General features: G+C 45.1%; 1 protein-coding gene across 1 annotated transcript in view; it reads left to right on the forward strand.

The window, feature by feature from the left end:
• esama (endothelial cell adhesion molecule a) overlaps nucleotides 1-22,536 on the forward strand; it is a 46,025-nt gene that overhangs the window by 16,757 nt on the left and 6,732 nt on the right. The window lies entirely within an intron of this gene.

Raw genomic sequence — 22,536 nt, forward strand, 5'->3', positions numbered from 1 at the left:
AGAATTCATTTAGTGAATAACTTTATAACTGTTCCTCAGACGAAATATCCTGTTGCTGGTTCAGATGAAGGCTTTGTGGAGTCCGTGGTGGTCCTGGTCCAGATGGTCCTGGTCCAGTTGGTCCAGATGGTTCAGCTGGTCCAGCTGAAGCACAGCGTCCTGCATTATTCATGCTGGGTGTTATTTTCATCGCCAGGCGCTGTCAGACGTCATTGTCGTTCCTGCGTCGTCAGCACAAATCTCAGTGCATTCACAGACTGCTGTGGTGGTGTCTTCACCCCCCCCCTCACACACACACACACACCCCTCCCGGGTTGTTTCACTGGGCTGTGGAAGAGGAGAAATGGAGTCAGAGGACCTGGTGGCTTCCATTAACCAGCCTTGTTGTGGATCCTGGTGCAGGGAGGGGGAGGAGAGGCTGGCCTTCGCTGTCAGGCCACTCAGGGGGGAGGAGGTGTGTGTGTGTGTGTGTGTGTGGGGGGGGGGGGGGGGGGGGGTCCATGCATTATTTCACACAGCAAGTGACAGCACAGCACACAAACACAAATACTAACAGACGCCGTGGTGTCACTGCGAGGTGTGTGTGTGTGTTGATGTTTGTGCCTGTTTGTACACAGCCTCTTCATCAGAGGGTGTGTGTGTGTGTGTGTGTGTGTGTGTGTGTGTGTGTGTGTGTGTGTGTGTGTGTGTGTGTGTGTGTGTGTGTGTGTGTGTGTGTGTGTGTGTGTGTGTGTGTGTGTGTGTTTCCAGCTTGATGCTGCAGCGGCTGTGAAGGCTGGAACCGCCGGTCCAACAGCGGCGTTGCAGCAGCAGCAGCGTAGCAGCAGCAGCGTAGCAGCAGCAGCGTTGCAGCAGCAGCGTTGCAGCAGCAGCGTTGCAGCAGCAGCGTTGCAGCAGCAGCGTTGCAGCAGCAGCGTTGCAGCAGCAGCCTCCATCACCACAAACTGGAAAAGAAAACATGAAGGTCCATTAACTTGCTGCTGCTCTAAATTTACACCATAATTGGACAAAGGTGTGACATCAGCTCCGCTTGAGCTCATCTGATCGCCATCATTTAGCTCACTGATCATTTAGCCCGTGCTAAAGCTAACGCTACTCAACAAGTTATTATTCACTCCATTCATCATTCATGTTCCTCAGTTTACCTCATTATAGGCCTGAATTACAAAGACCCTGCCTAAACTCTGCTCCCGCCACTGCTGTGCTGCAGATATGAAGCTGCTCTCCACGTCCTCCAGGCCGCTGCAGCGCCATCATCATCCTCCATTACTGTCGTTTCACCACTCCACTGGCTGAGTATATGGGCTTAAAAACATACCAAACACAGAACATACATACGTACTATAAAACATGCGAGACATAACACACACTAGAGAACATACCACATTACAAAACAAACAATACAGCACACAAATAAACATTACTGTGTCTCTCCCTAAAGTCGGTTGCCTTATCACACATTCCAAATATTCCCCATACACTCCCTCATATTCATAAACACTGACCTACTCATGATAAATTACAAAAATATATATATGTCCCTGAGTACTAAAGCCCCCACTAGTGGTCATAAGTTTAGAGAAGACGTCTCTTAGGTGGTACTTTCTCTAACGCTCATCGGTAGAAAGTTCCAACTAGAACAGTCCTGGGTTGAAAGCACATTCCGTGCAAACGTGGATTTCCGAAACTGCACTTCAAATTTTATTGTAGTAGCGGGGCGTGGGGGGGGGGGGGGGGGTTAAATCAAGGTGATATAATGAATTCATGATTTGTTTCCGCTCCAGGAGTCCGGAGCGTCGGTGTGATATGGAGGTTGAGCTCCATCAAGCTGTTTTGTTCAGCCACTCAATTTGAAAGCTGCAGATAAAAACGAGGACTCAGGAGAAAGATGGGACTTTTCGCTCTCACTTGCATCGTGGATTAGGCAGGAAGTGCTACGGGCTGGCGTGCACGCCTGCTTTAGATGTGTGTATTTGTGTGTCTTTGTGCGTTACGTCCCTGCCTGCTTCCTCTTTCCCCTCCTGACACTCCACTTCCCGTCACGGCGGCCTGGCGCTCCCAGATAAGGCCGTCCAGCACATTCCTCCTTCCTGTCGTCGCTCCGCGCTGCATCCAGCACCAATTCCAGCTCGCAGCGATCAATCCCACCGATAACGCTCTGCCGGCAAAATAAATAAATACATTCTGTCTTCTCTGCATCTCAATACAAAACGCTGGAGGCTCGCTGCTTCACAACGCGCTCCATTGTAGTACCGGGGGAACGGCGGCGGCGGCGGGGTGGAGCGTGGAGCGTGGAGGAGGGTGACACGGGGATAGTGGCGGTGGATTTTAGCCTCAGCCCCTCGACAGACACAGATCAATACTTTCTAAACTTTTGTTGTTGACGGTGAAGCGACGAACCAAGAAAACCAGCGAGTCACCACTAACTTCCTGCAACTAGATAGTGTGTGTGTGTGTGTGTGTGTGTGTGTGTGTGTGTGTGTGTGTGTGTGTGTGTGTGTGTGTGTGTGTGTGTGTGTGTGTGTGTGTGTGTGTGTGTGTGTGTGTGTGTGTGTGTGTGTGTGTGTGTGTGTGTCTCCCATTTCATCCTCCTCCTCCAGCCTACAGGTGCCTGGTAACTGAAGTCAGACCTCATTGTCTATTGTCCAGCTGTCCCGGGGGATTGTGGGTAACGGTGCATACAAAGGCTGGATTCAGAAGCAGGAGCTCTTCACCTGGAAAGAACAGAGTCCGTCCCTTTTAGGAAGGTACAGAGTCTGTCTCCTCCTGGAAGGAACCGAGAGGTGGAGGAAGAGCGACAGCATCAACTCGTCACTCCAGTGATAGAATACTACAATATAGGCCACACATATACACATTTACACATTTATGCATTTACGTAGAATACAGTGGATAACATGAACTACACCACTGAAACATCTGTTCATTCTAAACATTAATTCCCGTGCATCTAAAGCTGTGGAGCGACAGGACAGCGCCCCCTGCTGAAAATATGTTCCAGCATGCATTATTTTGACTTCCTATTGAAAAGAGAATCAGTTTACGTATGTATGGATGAAAAATAAATGTTTGCTGCGATTCTTATGAAGACATCTCCAAGATTTTTAATAGTCGATCAACAGCACTGGATGTCCACTTAAATACAGTTTTCAGTGCTTGTAATTTGACAGCAGCTTCATTACCTTCGCCCACAAAAGTTGGACCAGAACGTTATGTTTTCATCTGTTTGTTTATTTATTTATTTATTTATTTTTTTGTTTTTTTATTTGGTTGTTTGTTTAAAAGCGGATGACAGAGGCACCTCATGGAGATCAAAGGAGATCAGCGTCTGTTGCCATGGAGACGCTCCCTGCTCAGTGTTTCACAGCGATGTAGCTACCTGACAGGCTAGTTAGCATTGCTAGTTAGCATCTAACGGCTAACCTGCCGGCGATGCGAGCTCGGTTCCGCAAACAAATTGGCGTTGGTGAATCTGCGCTCTACCGAGCGTAGCTCTAGTTTTCTCAATGAGATAAATAGTGTTCAACGCAACGTTCTAAAATCAAAGTTAGGAAGAACACCGATCAATAAGTAAAACCTTGAATCCTCCTCAACTTTAAAAAGCTCAGCTGTTATTTCAAAAATCTTTTCAGGTGATAAATTCATTCAGCTGGTTAAACCGTTCCAACGAGTCTACAAAGGATGGTTTCAGGCAGCCGTCCGACGGTCAATTTTCGGAAAAGACGGCCCGAAAAAATAGTGGACGTGTTGCTGAAAGCCTCTAAAATATGTGTATAATGTCCATCACTACTTGTCACCGTCTGCTTTTGTCTTAAATTCCTATTTATTTGCCAAAATATAGCAGATTACAGTCACAAGTACTCAACTCGCAACTGACTTCCAGTTTTGTATTACACCCAGTAACGAGCAACGTGATTGGTCAATTGAGAATAAAATATTCTTTGTTGTGAAAATTTTGATTTTGATCTAAGTATTGACAATCATGCTTGTTCCTTCAGCAGTTTAATTCAGTGTGACTGTGACGTTCTAAAGTGTTGGACTGAGCTATAGGAGGCCTGCAGAGAACCAAGAAGATCTAATGTTCTATTAAAACTAATGAGAGGAGAAGAGAAACTATTTCACTGTTCAGAGTCTCCGGCTGCTCAGGCCAGAGTGCAGAGAGAAGCAACGTGGAACTACAGGGGGAAGAAACAAGCACATGTAGTGAAGTTTGGAGTGAGGGGAGACAGGGACAGGGACAGGGACAGGTACAGGGACAGGGACAGGGACAGGGACAGGGACAGGGACAGGTGATAACCAAATAAAGGAACTATATTACCGTTAAGAAGTAAAATCTACATGTCACAATGTAGTATTTCAATTCATTAGAATGCACCATTTAAAGTCTCTCTCTCTCTATTTTCATGTCACTCAGTAGTTTGTCGAGTCGTCATGACACCATGAAGTAGAAGTAAAGACAGTGGAAGCAGCCGTCACAGCATCGCCGTCCTGTCTTGTGTTGTGACAGTGAAGCCAACACTCTCTATGCTCTCCTCAGTCAGCAGCGCTGCAGTGGTTGTTCCTCTTGCAGCTCCTCCTCTCCGGTCCTCGGTTTGCTGAGGACACGGCAGACAGGACATCTGCTCGTCCTGACACAACGCATCACATCACGCCGTTCTCACGTAACCTCCTGGGTTACCTGTTGGACCCGGAGACGACTTTCTCATTCTGAAGCACGGCTTCAGCCGACGTGACCTTGGACGGCGAGCGTCTCCGACATTCCCTCCACGGGGCTTGGGGGGGGGGGGGGGGCTTTCACCCTTTACATTACTTCATATGGAGACAGTGAGACAGGAGACAGTGAGACAGGAGACGGTGAGACAGGAGACAGTGAGACAGGAGACGGTGCTCTGCGGTTTCCATGGTTGTTTCTGTCTGACACTGACCTCGTTCCTGTTTCCCAGCAGGTTGACTCTCTGCTGTTCTCTTCTGAAACACATGAGGATTTAATGTTCCTCACAGTGCTGCTGCAGGTCAAAGCAAAACCATCTAGTGATACTTGTGTTTTATCTGAGTTCACCAGCAGAAGGTCACAGCTGCTCCAATGTCTTTATGACAAGCTTGTAGTTTATTGAGTTGATCCTGGTCTAAGGTCTTGTTGAGTTAACGCCAAAGATCAGCCAACAACGATACACGGTTAGGAACTGCTGAGATGAAATAAACTTTTATCACTTCAATAATTGAGTCTTTGATGCTTTGCAGGAAACTCACGTCAGCGTCACCGATGTCAGGAGACATTACGTCTAATTGCTTCATTAATGTGGATGTTTCTTCAAGTGGAACGTCCACGTTGAAATGGAGTCGTGACTCCTGCGTTCATGCATCGAACTTCTGTTCATATCTGTTCGTAGCTTCCCTCGGTCTCATTAAAAGCACATCATCCTCTGACGACATGCCGACACCTCCCTCTGTGATTGATGACATGTTGACAGCAACATACCCCCCCCCACCCCCACCCCACCCCACCCCACCTCCCCACACCAGTTTGATCTCCATCAGTGACACGTTTACTGTCATACACTTGTATTTGTGGCTGGCGGCGGCGGCAGGTGGATGTCAGGGCTGAGAGCTACGGTGGTGGAGGCCCCGCCCCCTCCTCTCACACAGATGTGCTGGTCTCCTCAGCTCAGCCTTTGAACACTGATGGGATTAGCAGAGTGGAGGCTTAGCCAAGAATCCTCACTGCTTCACCCTCCAACACAATCAAGGGAGTGCTGCAGAGCACACACACACACACACACACACACACACACACACACACACACACACACACACACACACACACACACACACACACACACACACAGCTTCACTCTGTGAAATCACACATAATCATAAACTATGTCCTTTTTGACCTGAAACCGGCAGAAGAAGACTTTTCTATGATTTGCAAAGACATGTTGATTGTTAGTTTTACCTTCAATCAGTCATTGGACGGGTGAAAGACTGGGCGGGTGGCAACATTGACCTTTTAATTAGTTTATTAATTAAATCTAGATAATTTAGGTTGTCATTAAATGAGTAATTAGACCAATAATTAATCATTAGATTATAGTGTTTTATTTTGACATTGCAGTTTCCACCAGCAGCATCTCTGCCGTTCATGATTTTATTATTTTTTTACTGGAAATTTCTGTCCCATCGCCACCAAGTGAGACTTAATCATGAGTCTGATTTTGAAGCTCAACTCAACTTTATTTATAGAGTTGGCCACTGAAGCCAAAGTGCACATAAATAGACTAAGAAGAAGAAGAAGAAGAAGAAGAAGAAAGTGTAAAAACCAAAACCCAGTAAAACAATAACATCATAACTTCCTGTCCCACTCATGGACTTCCTGTTAGCTCATCAACCAGCCTTGGCCCCATTTTCTTCTCGCTTTTGGTTTTATTTGAACTTTGATCAGGATTTTAAAAAAAATTGAAGTAATTCCCCAGAATTTTTCTATTCTATTCTATTCTATTCTATTCTATTCTATTCCTCAAACGCATATCTATTGGACAAAAAGGAAATAGGCAGACTTAGCATAACATTTTAAGACAACAAAAAGACCAATCAAACAAGCAAATCTGTTTATTTACTTTTCTATTTGTTTTTACTTTTAAAGCAGTTTATTTCTGCAGCCCGTCAGGATCCCCCGACTTGGATCTGAGAAGAAGCGTTCTCCTCTCAGAGCTCAGGGTTTGATGGAGACGGCACTTTGAGCTCCACTTGTCGGATTCAGATGAAAGTTTGCGTGTCGCCGGTGTGTGACTGTCAGCAGCAGAAATAAGGACGTGCAGGGTTGCGGTGTGGTGGTTGACACTGTGAGTATTAGCAGCAGCCGTGGTAATGTCTGGCTCCGTCTCACTGTAATATGGTAATTATATTCCCTCCTGCAAACAACAATCATTACAGGATGAATATAGGCTGTGGGCCCAGGGGGGGTCCTCCTATAACGTCGTCTCAAACGCCTGTTGGAGCCGAACTGACCTCAGCCCCCGACGGCTGCAGCGGCGGCAGCAGCCCTGCAATTATGAGGCACAACTGCTGTGATTATCATGGATTTTTCCTCTTTATGACTCTGACATGCAGCCACAGCCGCTCCTCAACTCTGGAGGACAAACCGATATGGGCCCTCCTCATCGTCACAGCTTCGGCTTCTAAACCAAACCCTACCTAAACCAAACCCTAAACCAAACCCTAAACCAAACCCTACCTAAACCAAACCCTAAACCAAACCCTAAACCAAACCCTAAACCAAACCCTAAACCAAACCCTAAACCAAACCCTACCTAAACCAAACCCTAAACCAAACCCTAAACCAAACCCTAAACCAAACCCTGCCTAAACCAAACCCTAAACCAAACCCTAAACCAAACCCTAAACCAAACCCTGCCTAAACCAAACCCTAAACCAAACCCTGCCTAAACCAAACCCTAAACCAAACCCTAAACCAAACCCTGCCTAAACCAAACCCTAAACCAAACCCTAAACCAAACCCTGCCTAAACCAAACCCTAAACTAAACCCTACCTAAACCAAACCCTAAACCAAACCCGAAACCAAACCCTAAACCAAAACCTACCTAAACCAAACCCTAAACCAAAACCTACCTAAACCAAACCCTAAACCAAACCCTACCTAAACCAAACCCTACCTAAACCCTGCCTACTCTATGAATCCATTCATTTAATGTTCGACACTCTAACTATTTTCTTATTTTTTAATAACTTTTACACATTATTCCGGATTACTAATGATAAGAAAATTGTGACACGTTAATAGTTCCCCTCTTTGTATATTAATTTTTTCACTGAGTTTTGTTTATTTCATGTAAAAACTGTGTGTGTGTGTGTATGTATGTATGTGTGTGTGTGTGTGTGTGTGTGTGTGTGTGTGTGTGTGTGTGTGTGTGTGTGTGTGTGTGTGTGTGTGTGTGTGTGTGTGTGTGTGTGTGTGTGTGTGTGTGTGTGTGTGTAGCCAGATCGTATCATTACCTTTTGTGTTGAGACGTCTCGTGTTTCCTAGTTTTTTTGTTTTGGTCTCTAGGTTTTATTTACATTTTTTACAGTTACACGATTTCCAAACCACCTTGTTTAAATTCCTATTTCAATAAATAGAAAAAAATTCTAATCTTGCCTTTATTTCCTCGTCTCTCTTCACGTCACCGTTTTATGATGAAGTCGATGACGAAACGTTTACATCCGTTCATCATTCGGACGAGAAGACTCACACTCGCTCACCACACGAACACACTGATGGGTCAAAGGAACTCTTCAAATTTCCGTCGTTCTTCTTGTTCACCTGCTCCTGGAGAGTTTCAGTCTCTCCTCCTGTCTTCCTCTGTTCCTCTCTTGAATCTCAGCGACTCTCCTTCTCGTTCACGGTCGTTCTCTTCATTAGACGGCGATTGACGGATCAACAACCAACACAGGAGTTTCCTGTGGAGGAGCAGTGACCTGTGTGTGTCACTTCCTGCTTCTGTTTTCCATACCCAACACACACACACACACACACACACACACACACACTGACGGCCCAGTAATGAGAGCAGCCTTTAGTGAAACGGGTGGGGTCAGGATGTTTATGGCGGACGATGCTGGATGTGGTGGGGGTGGGGGTGAGGGTGGGGGCGGGGGCGCTGAGGCAACAGGCAACACGTACGTTCTTGGCGTGAAATGATCACACCTTTTATTATGCTTGAAAAAATAAATGTGACACTAAACACCACCCACCAGGTAGTGGGACAGCAGTTACCCCATAATAGTCTGTGAAAGGACTTTATAATTTCCAACATTACAATGAAGTCAAACTCACAAGGAGGAACTTTCATAATATAAGCAACGCATAATTTCCATTGACCTTTTATAGCATAGAAACAGATAAAACAACAAACCAAATGCTACATATAGGACAGTTATATTCCATGCTCTGGTTGAATGTACTTCAGGATATCTGAGTAGTTTTTGATAATTTAATATCATCTGTACGTAGGAGTGCTTTGGGGCTTCAGTTGGCTGTTTTTAAGGTCTTTTAATCAACTTTTAGAACTTTCCCAGCCCGTCATGTAAAGCTGCTTTAAGAGATAAGTATCCCTGTGAAAGTGTCCTTGAAGACAAAGTACTGTAAAATTATACACACTGGGAAACACCCAGCGTGCATGAAAGTCTTCCTTCCTCAACTTTTTTACAAAAATTAAAAGGAGATATTGGATTTATTCCAGACGTCACAGTGGAGCAGTGGTTAGCTCTGTCATCTCACAGTGAGTTTAAATACCGTGTGTGTGTGTGTGTGTGTGTGTGTGTGTGGGTGTGTGTGTGTGTGTGTGTGTGTGTGTGTATGTGTGTTTTACCTGTCCAGTTGTTCCTCACCCCACCTGGACAGGTGATCATAAAATGTTGTCTTGTGAGACATGATCACAACATGACATGGATATGTCCCAGCTGTAGAATTTTATGATATTACAATGCGAGAGTGAAGTTTTCACTCTAATTTACAACGGCATTGTATTTTAAGAGTTGAAGAGTGAGCTGCATTTGATTTATGTTTCTTTTAAAACGTACAGAAGAACAAACATTGTTCCTGATGTGAACAAGTTCTTTATTTTTGGAACAATAAAGCGACTGTTCAGTCCTCATGGCTGTTTCCTTTTCCCCCCTAAAGTGTGAGCTGATATCAACCAATAAAAACAGGCCAGGGAGGCATTCTTTCTGGTGTGTGTGTGTGTGTGTGTGTGTGTGTGTGTGTGTGTGTGTGTGTGTGTGTGTGTGTGTGTGTGTGTGTGTGTGTGTGTGTGTGTGTGTGTGTGTGTGTGTGTGTGTGTGTGTGTGTGTGTGTGTGTGTGTGTGTGTGTGTGTGTGTGTGTTGTACTGTACGTCACTTTAAAACTGCCCACCAAGACAAACATTCTAATCCTGGAACGAGTTTCATCACTGCGCTATCGGGACGTCCAGCTACTTCCTGTCCACCATCATCAACACAATGTACAGGAAGTGTGTGTGTGTGTGTGTGTGTGTGTGTGTGTGTGTGTGTGTGTGTGTGTGTGTGTGTGTGTGTGTGTGTGTGTGTGTGTGTGTGTGTGTGTGTGTGTGTGTGTGTGAGGTGGCGGGGGGTCACCTCCTCCTCCTGGTCTGGTCGGTCCAGAAACCTTCAGTATTCTAAGTTTCTAGCTCCTCCTTGATTTTCCTCATTTGAATATTGGATCATAGGAGCTGCATTCAGAATCTGCTGTGTCTGTGTGAGCTAAACTGGCTCCGCCCACACATGCCCATCTTGGGAAGAGGAGGAAGTACTTCCTCTTGTGGTGCCATGTGCCAGAGCAGAGCTGCCTAATTGTGGGAGGAGTCAAAGGGAGGGCCTACCTTGATTGGGATTGGCTAAACCCCCGATGACACTATATAGGGTTTGATTCTGATTGGCTGGTTGGAGCAACACACTTTTAAAAACCTGAAACCAGCCAGAGAGAGAGAGGACAGACTGTCTTCACTTCTGGGACGTCAGTCCAGGTATGGGGACGATTAGTACTGCTGGAGAACCTCTAGGAAGTGGATTTATACATTTATATGACCTTTTAACCTGTTATATATTAGTGATAAATATATAATTGAACAAAGTCACGCATATTTGACCTTTAATAGCTCAAATAACTCTTGTTGTCTCGTCCATCTATCAGGATGGACTTCAGTGTGTTGCTGAAGGACAGTATGTGGAGATAGAATCCGACCTGCTCCACCAACCAGATCTATAACCTGGTACCGCCCATCAGACAGCGAGGATGAACTCCAGTCCTACTGTACAGGACTTTATTGCTCCGGTCGAGTGGAGTCTCAGTACTAATCAGCGCCACTCTTCTTCTTCTCTGTCTAAAGCCGGATTAGACCTTCAGGCCTCTTTGTTCCCTCCGTCTGATGAATCGGATCTTCTCAGATTGGCCACGTCTGGGTTTTTTATCTGCACTCCGTGTTTAATAAGTGCTTCCGACTGTGTCGCCGGGCAGATATTCAGCGCCTCGTCCTCCAACAGCGGTTCCCATGATGTTCTACATCAGATGGAGAGCGGCTCCAATTAACCGGCGCCGCTCTCCTGTCGCCGGAGGCTCGCCGCTCTCACAAAGCCGCTCGTCACCCCGAACGGGAACGTGGAAAGACGAGCGGCGAGAATCGCGGCGCCTGTCAGGAGTTGGTGTTGCGGCCGTCATCCTGTCACATTCCTCTGGACTAACGAGCGCAGAAGGTCTGCTTCTTGTTGTGGTGTCAGTGACACTTGGTGTCTGGAGAGGCGGTCATGTGACGAGTTGATGTGGTTCAGTTTACAGTCCAGTTATTGTTTCATTGCCTGGCCTTTACCGACTGGACAGATGAGTAGGAGGGATGAGCGGAGGAAGCTTTGATGAAGGACAAATAAACTACTATTCCTCCTCCATTGCCGCCAGCGAGGATTCATTTTATCATCCATCACAATTTTTATCAAATGACAGAAGAACCTCCGTGTAATTTTATACTACCAACATCACGAATGTGTGGTCCAATCACATATAAAGAGCAAGTCGGGTCTGTTTGGCAGAAGAGGAGCAGCTCAGGAGACTAAACTATATTACCAAAAGTATTTGCTCAGCTCTCCAAATCCTTGAATTTCGGTGTTCCGATCACTTCCACAAGTGGATAAAAAGAACGGTGGCATGCAGGTGGTTTCTACAAACATTGGTGAACAAATGTGTCGCCGTGAGCAGCTCGGGGACTTTCAATTCAACTCAACTTTATTTACAAAACTCCAAATGCAACAAAGCCATTTCGAGAAAAAACAGCAATTCAACATGAACAAGTCCAGGAGGAACAAGCAGAACCATGTTCAGAGGAGGAGACTCAGTGTAGGTCCTCCATCAGGCCAACCCTCCATCAGTCCAAACCGCCATCATTAAACCTCCATCAGTCCAAACCGCCATCAGCTGGACTAGAAAATGTTCCAGGGTGAAGCGGCTTCACTGCAGCTTCATTAAATAGAAACCTTCACAGTAGAGACTGATTCAGCCTTTCTACTTAACCTGGGAGCTGCTTCCTCATGGGAGGAGCCTGAGAGCTGAAAGCTCCGCCTCCATTCTACTGGTAGTAAACTTAGGAACCTCCCGGGGGCAGCACTGAGAACCAGGTGTTCTGTAGTAAAGCTAGGAACCTCCAGGGGGCAGCACTGAGAACCAAGTGTTATTCTGGGGCGATGTGGGACTCAGTCTTTAACAGATGATTGGTTCAGTGATCGGAGGTCACCTGTGTAATGAGTCCAGCTGGGAAGTTCCCTCACCATCACCTGTTAGTAGTATTACAACGGAGCGACAGCAACTCAACCATGAATCAAGAAGCGGGGGTCAGAGGACGCTGGGGGACATGGGGAGCAGAGGTCAAAGGTTAGGGTTCCTTGTCTTGACTGACAGCTCATCGCGGAGCTCCTGCTTAATCCCAAAATCTAACCCATCGCTCCTTCATGATGACAAATCATCCCTGAGGATTCTTTTCACGTGTGGCTCCAGAGCTGCAGGTTGTAGATTCCTGTTGTGACTGAATGAAGATAGAAAACCCAGCATCCGTCCACCATTTACAGAACCTCAGTGTCGGATTAAAGTGATCATCTTCCCAGTTTCTGTTCACCAAGTTGTCCCAACAGCCTGAGTCAGAGCCTGCTGACCTGCCTGGATCACTAACAGTCATTAGGATTTGTCGCTTTGCAGTGTGAACATCTGTATTAAACTCCTCGGTAATCCCAGTCTGACGGGTTTCCAGCGCTGCTGTCAGCTTCTGCTGCTTCTGACACTCCAGAATCCAGGAGGACATGAAATCACACCGAGGACGAAACAGGAGACGCAGACGTGAGAGGAAAACTCCTCCGTTCCTCAACAGGAAGACAAATGTTTGAATGAGAAGGTGTGAAGACATCAATCCAGAAGCTGTTTCATGTATTTCTGGAAGTCGAACAGCTGATTCTGTGAATGTGACTCCGCTAGTACCTGTCCTGAAAACCTCTAGTCCAATCAGGATTGTTCTAGAATGGGCAGGTCATTTTCCAAGAGATCTGATTGGTCAGGAGGCGGAGCTCTAACACTGGTTGATCTCTGATCCAGAACATAACCTGGGCAGGTTAGAGGTTCAGTCAGTGATTTATCCCGGTAAGAAGTGGAGCAGCGTCGCAGTATGGAAAACCAGAGTTAATCCTGAAGTTAATCCAGAAGAGAAAACCAGAGTTAATCCTGAAGTTAACCCTGAAGAGAAAACCAGATTTAATCCTGAAATTAATCCAGAAGAGAAAGCCAGAGTTAATCCTGAAATTAATCCAGAAGAGAAAACCAGATTTAATCCTGAAATTAATCCTGAAGAGAAAACCAGAGTTAATCCTGAAATTAATCCAGAAGAGAAAACCAGATTTAATCCTGAAATTAATCCAGAAGAGAAAGCCAGAGTTAATCTTGAAGAGAAAACCAGAGTTAATCCTAAAATTAATCCAGGAGAGAAAACCAGAGTTAATCCAGAAGAGAAAACCAGTTAATCCAGAAGAGAAAACCAGAGTTAAACCAGAAGAGAAAACCAGTTAATCCTGAAGTTAATCCAGAAGACAAAACCAGAGTTAATCCTGAAGTTAATCCAGAAGAGAAAAATCTGAGTTAATCCTGAAATTAATCCAGAAGAGAAAACCAGAGTTAATCCAGAAGAGAAAACCAGTTAATCCTGAAGTTAATCCAGAAGAGAAAACCAGAGATAATCCTGAAGTTAATCCAGAAGAGAAGAATCTGATTGGTAGCCTCGGCCTCTGGATCGTCTGTGTTGGAGACATTAGTTTTTCGCCACCTAGTGTTGAGAGGTGGAAGTGCTCGGTGGCGAGCCGCTGCTGGTTCCACTCTTCTGGTTTGTGAAGCAAAGTTGTGTGATTGTTTCTGTCCTTCCTCCGCTCTCACTTTGTCCTCATCTATTATTCACGCTGCTCGTCTCTCTCTGCGTTTGAACGCCACTCGTCTCTGCAGAACGAGTTCACGCTCCGGCGAGCAGCCGACAAGCGTCACTCCCTGACAAATTGGGAATTTTGTCATTTTAGATGAAAACAGGTGGATCTTTGGTCTCGTTAGCGACGTCTAGATGCTGCAGCTAATTGCGTGTGATGCTCCTGGGAACAGGACGGAGACACAGACGCTGCCCGTTTGACGTCTTACAGCCAATTTGCATCATTTTGCGTCACTTCTTTTCTGTCCAGATGTTTTTCTGGTCCATTCGACCCTTTTATGTCTCATTTCGCTTGTTTTGCTCTGCGTCTGGCCGCCTGTTCACCTTCTGATTCAGGCGTTCCTGTCTCATTAAGTTTGACATCTTTCTGGTCATGTTGTCTTCATAATCTCACACGTTAATCACGTCGCACTGCTTTTCTTCAGTTTCTCTTCGAGGTTGTTTTATACCCACTAATAATAATCTCTTCCTGCTGAAGCGTCTCTTGGTGGTTCCTCAGGAACCTCAGAGCTGGACTGAACCTCGTTCTGGAGAGTTAAAATTCTCTCTTTGCTCATTTTTCCCCTTTTTTAATTCTTTTTTACAACTTCAAGGTTTTTTTGCAAAGAAATGTCAAACTATCATTTCAGACGTTTTGCCATGTTAATCCCCTCGTTTGATGGTTTTCTCACATTTTACCATTTTGAATATATTTGTGGTAAAAAACATGTCCCAACTCTGATCATGAAATACTTTTAGATTTATACTGTGTGTTTTATTCTTCCTCTTCTTTTGGTGATTTGAGGTCAAACCGTTTGATATCTTCGTACTCGGCGTATAATTTATACTTCTAAATCCCATAAGTTTTCATTTCCTATTAATAGCCTCCACATCTTTTCACGTCTTTTTGCAGTTTATTGTGTTTTTAATCACATTATGGATGTTTTCGGTTTTCTCTTTTCTCTCCTTTTATTTTTAGGAATTTTATTGTTTTGTGGTGCAGATGATTGTAGTTATTTATGAATTAATGTTTTTCTATGTCAGCTAATATGTTCACAGTTTTTACTGACTTCAAACAATGTTTACACTTTATTTTGGTTCTTCACTGATTAAATATGTGGATTTTTCTAGCTTAATTTCTTTTTTGAGGTATTTTTTTCGTTCTAAATTCTATTTATATTTCCTGCATTTTCATTTTGTGTTTCCTTCGTCCACTTTTATTGGTTTTTGTCGTTTTAAATCAAATCTCTGTTTGTATAAATGCTTTTCTGCTCATTTTATGGCCTAATTCTGCTTGCTGCTCATTCAGTGTCTTACCTTCTGTCTCTTGTTGGTTTTTGATCAACTTTTTAATCGTTTGAACTCTCACTTTTATTACCTTTATTATTTTAGCATTTTTTTAGATGAGTTTTGTCGGTTTTGTCCAGTTAAGCTCATTTGAATTATGCATTTATTTCGCTTGTTCTTGTTTTTTCTGTCTAATTTTGCATATATATAAATATATTCTGTCTCCTTGAGGCTGTTTTGTAGTTTATATTTGTTTCTCCTCATTCTCTGTCACAGTTTGGCTCCTCTGTGGTCACTGGTGATTAATTCGGCCAGAGTTCCGGTGTCTTTCCGGTTGTTTCTGCAGTGTTGCTGAGCGGAATGCAGTGTCGCTGGTGACTGTCTGGTTATCGATCAGCGTGATAGGATCAGCTTGTTGTAAATGTGAGCCGTGAGATATGAGTATCTTCACAGGCCGGCTGTTACACACCAGAGGAGGTGAGGTAAAGTGAAAGCTTTCTGGATGTGTGTCGGTGCTGCGCTCGTGCGACGTTCGGCGTGTGACTAAATAATTCAGCCCAGAATCGGTGGCCTGAGTGTTTGTGCTGCACAACAACACGGCGACGTGGAGCAGAACGACCCGGGTCGTTACCCGGATCATGTGAACGTCGGACGAGTCGGTCTGACAACCTTCTTACCTCGGGATCACGTTTCGGTCACGAACCGGGTCGGAAGCCGCCAGCAGACTCACACACCAGTGATCAGATAAAGGTTTTACTGTAAAGTCCAGACTGCGGTGACGGCGATGGTCTTCATACAGATCTCATTCTGTCTAGAAATCATGTTAAAACCCTAAAACTATTATATGATTTAAAAAAAAAAACTATTTTAACTATTGAGAAGAAATTAGAATTAAAAAATAGAATTAAGTGGAAGTTAAAAGTTCACTTTACTAAGTTTACTTCCTGTGTGACATGAAAAAAACGTCAGGATAAGGAGATTTCTTTTATATTGTAAAATACCAGATAACTTCAGTCACTTTTATAAACATCTGAATGTTGATCCAGAACATTCTGGTAATAAGTTGGAGTTGAATTATTCCTTCACGTCACCTGAAGTGTTGAGATTGTCCATTTGTGAAATGTTCAGTAAAAACATTGTGAAACCAAAGTGACGTTCTCACCTGAACTCGGCGCTGCGGAGAAACATGAGCATCAGGCGCTGGAACACGTGAGGCTCGTGTTTCCAAACTCTGAAACCTCGAAGAGCAAAAGAGCCGGAGCCTCAAAACATGATGATTATCTTTATTTCATTTAATATTATATTACAGGTTTTAGCTTTTGTGGCCATCTTTAAATGATTTTTCCTCTTTTTGTCATGGATTTTCCCGTCTCCAGACTGGGATGTATTCAGGTCCGTATGACTTTGGGGTCAGAGTCCTGAGCTGCGGTCCAGTTCTGGTTCTGATTGCAGTTGAAAGCAATCAGAGCAATGCATTGTGGGTAGCCTGTGGAGCTTTTTACATGAGAAGACGACCAACCGGAGCTGAAGAAAACATTTTCTTTCTCTGGATATTTGGTCAGAAGACGTTATAAACTGTCAGAACAAAGAGGGACGTTGGTTTTTCCTTCTTTCTTTCTTTCTCTGGTTGTTTGGAGAGAAAAGCCGCAGCCTCCACCGACTGTGTCATTTCACTTCATCACACATGTTGTTTGCTGCTTCCTGTCTCCTCCCCTCGGCCTCCTGACCTCAGCATCAATATCAGGATCTGCACGTATCGTCTGAACCTCCCTTCATATTTGGACCCTCCAGTCCAAACTGAGATCTACAGACTCCAGGATAAGATCAGGAGGAGTTTCAGTGTTTATCTCCCCGGTGCCTCCACCCGGTCCTCTGAGTATCAGCCTCCACCGGGACCGCTTCACCTCCTCTTCCATCTCTCCGTCCGCCTCTTCATCTTTAATGGAGCTGCTGCAGCCGGAGATAGAAACTTTACCAGGATATTTTCCGTCCAGCTCCACGCACCACGGAGGCCGATAAGAGGCAGAGGAAGTTCACACACCCCGCCCGCCTCTGGAGCCTGAAAGATGCTGGTTCAACTTTATCTTCCACGTAAACAGGCTCCATCTGAAGGTTTCCTGTAATTAGACAGCAAAGTGTTTCCTATCAGGAACGGCTCAGCTGGCATGTCCCTGAACGCACCACGGCTTGCCCCTGAACGCACCATGACTCCCCCTGAATGCACCACGACTGCTCCAGAACGCACCACGACTCCCCCTGAATGCACCACGACTGCTCCTGAACGCACCACGACTGCTCCTGAAAGCACCACGGCTTGCCCCTGAACGCACCACGACTGCTCCTGAACGCACCACGACTCCTCCTGAACGCACTACGACTCCTCCTGAATGCACCACGACTCCTCCTGAACGCACCACGACGCCCCCTGAATGCACCTCGACTCCTCCTGAACGCACCACGACTGCTCCTGAATGCACCACGACGCCCCTGAATGCAACACGACTCCTCCTGAATGCACCACGACTCCTCCTGAACGCACCACGACTGCTCATGAACGCACCACGACTCCTCCTGAACGCACCACGACTCCTCCTGAACGCGCCACAACTGCTCATGAACGCACCACGACTCCCCCTGAACGCACCACGACTCCTCCTGAACGCACCACGACTCTTCCTGAACGCACCACGACTGCTCATGAACGCACCACGACTCCTCCTGAACGCACCACAACTGCTCATGAACGCACCACGACTCCCCCTGAACGCACCACGACTCCTCCTGAATGACTGCTCCTGAACGCACCACGGCTCGCCCCTGAACGCACCACGACTCCTCCTGAACGCACCACGACTCCCCCTGAACGCACCACGGCTGCTCCTGAACGCACCACGGCTCGCCCCTGAACGCACCACGACTCCCCCTGAACGCACCACGACTGCTCCTGAACGCACCACGGCTGCCCCTGAACACAGCATCCTGTTTCATCCATTGTATTTTATTGTTTGTCTGATTGCACCCTGTGTTTCAGGTTTAACGTCTATTCGTTTGCAGCACTTTGTTTCAGCTGTGGTTGTTTTTAAAAGTGATTTAGGAAGAAAGTTCAGTTCATTCTAAGCTTTCTCTTTCTATTAAACACATTTTATTGAGAATAAACTTAGTTTATCTCAGTTTGTCTGCATGTTTCTGTCACTTGAGACCATTTCTGATCATTTTCTATATCCTACTTCCACATCTTTGATTTCACCATTTTGAGTCGTGGGGGAGTTTGTGTTTCTCTGGGGTCATATTAAAACCGCTGTGGTCGTTGTGTGTTTGTAGTCTTTGCATCGGGTCATTCAACGCGTTTTCTTTTAACCCTTTACTGTGATATCTGGTCTCTTTGCAATGGCTTATGGGTTTGTAGAGTTTTGTTTCTCCTTTTGAAAAACTTTGTGGAATTTTTCATCATTTCAAATTTCTGTGTTGCTAATTTGTTTGTTTTCTTTGCGTCTTAGTTATTCATTGTGACTTCGGGCTCCTTTTATGTCACTTTGTGTTATTTGTTGAGTATTTTTCTGCCGTTTTTGATTTCATCAATTCTGAATTGGTCTTATTGACGTGTGTGTCTTGTTGTGTTTCTGTTTGCGGAAAACTTCCTTTTTGTTGAATCAATGAACTCCAGTGAAGTTTGAGTAAAATTGTGAGGGAAGTAAAAACCTGCCCTCCTCACCGTGAAAACACCTTGTTCTATTTGACTTAGTGAAATTCCTCGCTTAGCGCCCCCTTCAGACCAATCCAGAGCTCATTACTGTCCCCAGTGGAGTATTTAAAGCGGAGTTGATTCCAGAGCTTTCTCACTGGGAAACATTAAGCCTCACTGAATCCCTGCGGCCTTGTTCATTTATTTATTTGTCTCTCCCACAAGAATCAGGCAGGAAATCTTAAAGCAGCAGATTTTTATGTAGAAAAACAAAGAAGATTGTCTGATTGGGCTAAAATCATGAAGAGCAGCCGATCCGCTCTAATGAGGAGCTGAAACGTTGCTCTCGTTCTCCTCAGTGAAATATCCGTTTGTGGATGATTCCTGTTATTTCATTCTATAATCATGTCATATGTTGGTCTAGTTGAGTTAATCAAACATGATTTGAATCTGGTATTTTCAGTTGTTGATGCTGCACACGCCGCCTACAACAGTGATAAGATTTACTGGAGCTTTTTGACGTTGCGCTCACACAGAGTGCTCATTAGTTTAACAACAGAAGGGAAAATCTCACAATCCAAATTTAATGATGCAGCCAGAAGGGAAGTTACTTACATATATGAATGCTGTCAAACTGGGAAATTCCTACTGGGAAAATGGAAGTTTCGTACAATACCAAGAAAAACAACCGTTGATAGTTTGGCTGTCGATAAAGATAAATATTCATTTACAACAAAAAAATTGAATCTGATATGAATTAGTTCAAAAGCTCCAAATGTTTATCAGGAAATGAAAGTGGTTAGTATAGATCAGTTTCTTTACTTTTGAAACTGAATTAATAGTTAATTAACAACAATTAAAAAAATATACAGCTTGGTGTGTGTGTGTGTGTGTGTGTGTGTGTGTGTGTGTGTGTGTGTGTGTGTGCGTGCGTGCGTGCGTGCGTGCGTGCGTGCGTGCGTGCGTGCGTGCGTGTGTGTGCGTGCGTGCGTGCGTGCGTGCGTGCGTGTGTGTGTGAAATCCCTGCTTTTGCCTCCTTTTTTTTTTTTACATTGAAGCTTCACGTGTCAATCACCATCGCTTGTGCACAAATCCTATAAATTTTTCACAAACACACCTGCCACTTCTTTCCCACGTGCCAGAATTAGTGATGAACACACACACACACACACACACACACACACACACACACACACACACACACACACACACACACACACCGTGTGGATGATCAAACAGGACCCGTCACACACTGTTGGCTGTGCTGAAAGGAAAATGAATTCTGGGCTCGACTCTGAGAAACGTTAGTAATTCATCCTGGAGACGAGGTGAGAGCTGAGATAAGAGAGAGAACTGGTGGAGAGGTAAAGGTGAGGGATGGAGACGAATAACAGGAAGAGTGTGTTACCTGCTGCACTCTCATGCCCGTGGAGAAAAGAGGGCAGATGTTCTCTCTCTCTCTCTCTCTCTCTCTCTCTCTCTCTCTCTCTCTCTCTCTCTCTCTCTCTCTCTCTCTCTCCCCTCTCTCTCTCTCTCACCTGCTGTTCTCAGGCCTACCTTCCTGTGAGAAAACCTTTAATTACTGTAAACATCAATTATGCAGACTCAGCCGTGTTCTGGCTGCTTGTGGACTGTCACACAGTCCGCCGACTGCAAATTATCTCCTCAGCATGTTCAACAACTATTAAGGAGAGATCCAGCAGAACGACGTGGCTGTGAAGAGGCTTTTCTTCAGCACGTGAGCGGGGCTGGTGTGTTTCTGGCTCTTGGCTGCCCCCCGCTGGTCACATGTGAACACTACAGTTCGGACTGGAGAGGCTCGAACAGGTCAAACCGACTGTAACTGGAGAGGCTCCAGAAACCAGAGAACCTGCCCCGTGCTTTTATTCTGAAGCTTCTTCTTGTTGGTGATGAAGTCCATCAGTGTTTGTCTTCACCGTAATGTTCAGGAGTCTGCAGCCTTTCTTAAAGTTCTCCTGTCCTCCTCCTGTTCCTCCTGTTCCTCCTGTTCTCCTCCTCCTCCTGTTCTCCTCCTCCTCCTGTTCACCTCCTCCTCCTGTTCACCTCCTCCTCCTGTTCTCCTCCTCCTCCTGGTCTGGTTGATCCAGAAACCTTCAGTATTCTAAGTTTCTAGCTCCTCCTTGATTTTCCCTCCATTTGAATATTGGATCATAGGAGCTGCATTCAGAATCTGCTGTGTCTGTGTGAGCTGGACTGGCTCCGCCCACACATGCCCATCTTGGGAAGAGGAGGTTGTGCCTTCAGACTTTTCTCCAGGCTTCAAGACTCTTCTCTTTAAGAAAATCTAATTTGTTTCTCCCTGAATCGGTCAGATGTTGATGTTCTGGCTGGAGCTGCCGCCATCTTTGATATCCCACAATCCCTTGGGGCAGGTTTCCCAAGATGGCGTCAGTCAGGAAACATCAGCAGTTTGATGGTTTGTCTGGAAACTTCTGGACTTTGGTGTGAAGGATTTAGGAACCTGCAGGTTGAAATGAGAGGAGATGTTCTGCTTTGGTTGATTCTCTATGCAGAAGGTCTGTCGTTAATCTTAAGTATATTTTAAAGATTATTTGTGGGGGAGTAACTTTAAACAGACTGGGAACCATTGATGATGAGGTTGTCACTTTCGAGCACCTCAGAATCTAATGGATGGACGATCAGAAGCTCAGCGGGAGTCTGGTCAGTGCAGGAGCAGCCAAACCTGCAACACCAGGAGGGCTTCGCCTGTTTTTTACCTCCAATCCGTCTTTAAGAGCCACAATCTGCTGCATGTCAGCATCACAGCCCAGCGTCACTCTGCCTAATCCCATCAGCCCCGGCTGCAGCTTCAGTCTCAGTCCGGCTCTTTGTCGACTTCGGTCGGCAGCTTGATGTCGTTCCTCGTCTCCAGAGATATAGCGGTAGATCCATGAAGACCTTCTTCACTCACATGTTGCATGGAACCTCTTCAAACTCTGGTTGGTCGGAGCAGCTCGGGTTGAATTGTGACGGCGAGATCTGATGAGTGCTTTTGTTTTTTCTTCTGTACGAAACAGAGATTAGGAATAATAATTGTGTGAATTTAACTGAAGGTTGACCCTGATGTCGTGCGTAGAATCAGAAGCGTTGACTGAATCATTGAACATTTTCAAACTAAAACGCTTGAAGGTGAACGATGAAGACTCCAAACAGTCCGTGGTGAGACAAAGAGGAAGACTAGTCTGTGAGAGGAAGAGTGTGAACATCCGACACAGAACAAAGCCGATTCCAATGAGAGCAGAAAAATCTAGATTTGAAGTTTCTATCTTACCGCTGTAACGACGTAAATCCAGTAAGTTTATCTGAGCGAGTGTTTTCAGTCTTTATTCCAAACCTAATTCACCAATTTGAACATTTGCAGCTTTTTTAAGTAAAATTCAAACAATACAAAATGTATATTTTTACTAAACACTTGCTAAAGGAGCAAAAATCACAAAAGTGTCGTGTACGTCTCATAACATCTATAGGAAAAGTGTGAATTTGACTAAAGAATTGCTCATATTTGATGATTTACGGCTTCAATGTTTCTCTAAATTCTGATTCTCGGCCTATAAAAGGTTGTAAAGTTTGA

This window comes from Lipophrys pholis (genome assembly GCF_963383615.2).
Source record: "Lipophrys pholis genome assembly, chromosome: 16".
Taxonomy (NCBI): domain Eukaryota; kingdom Metazoa; phylum Chordata; class Actinopteri; order Blenniiformes; family Blenniidae; genus Lipophrys; species Lipophrys pholis.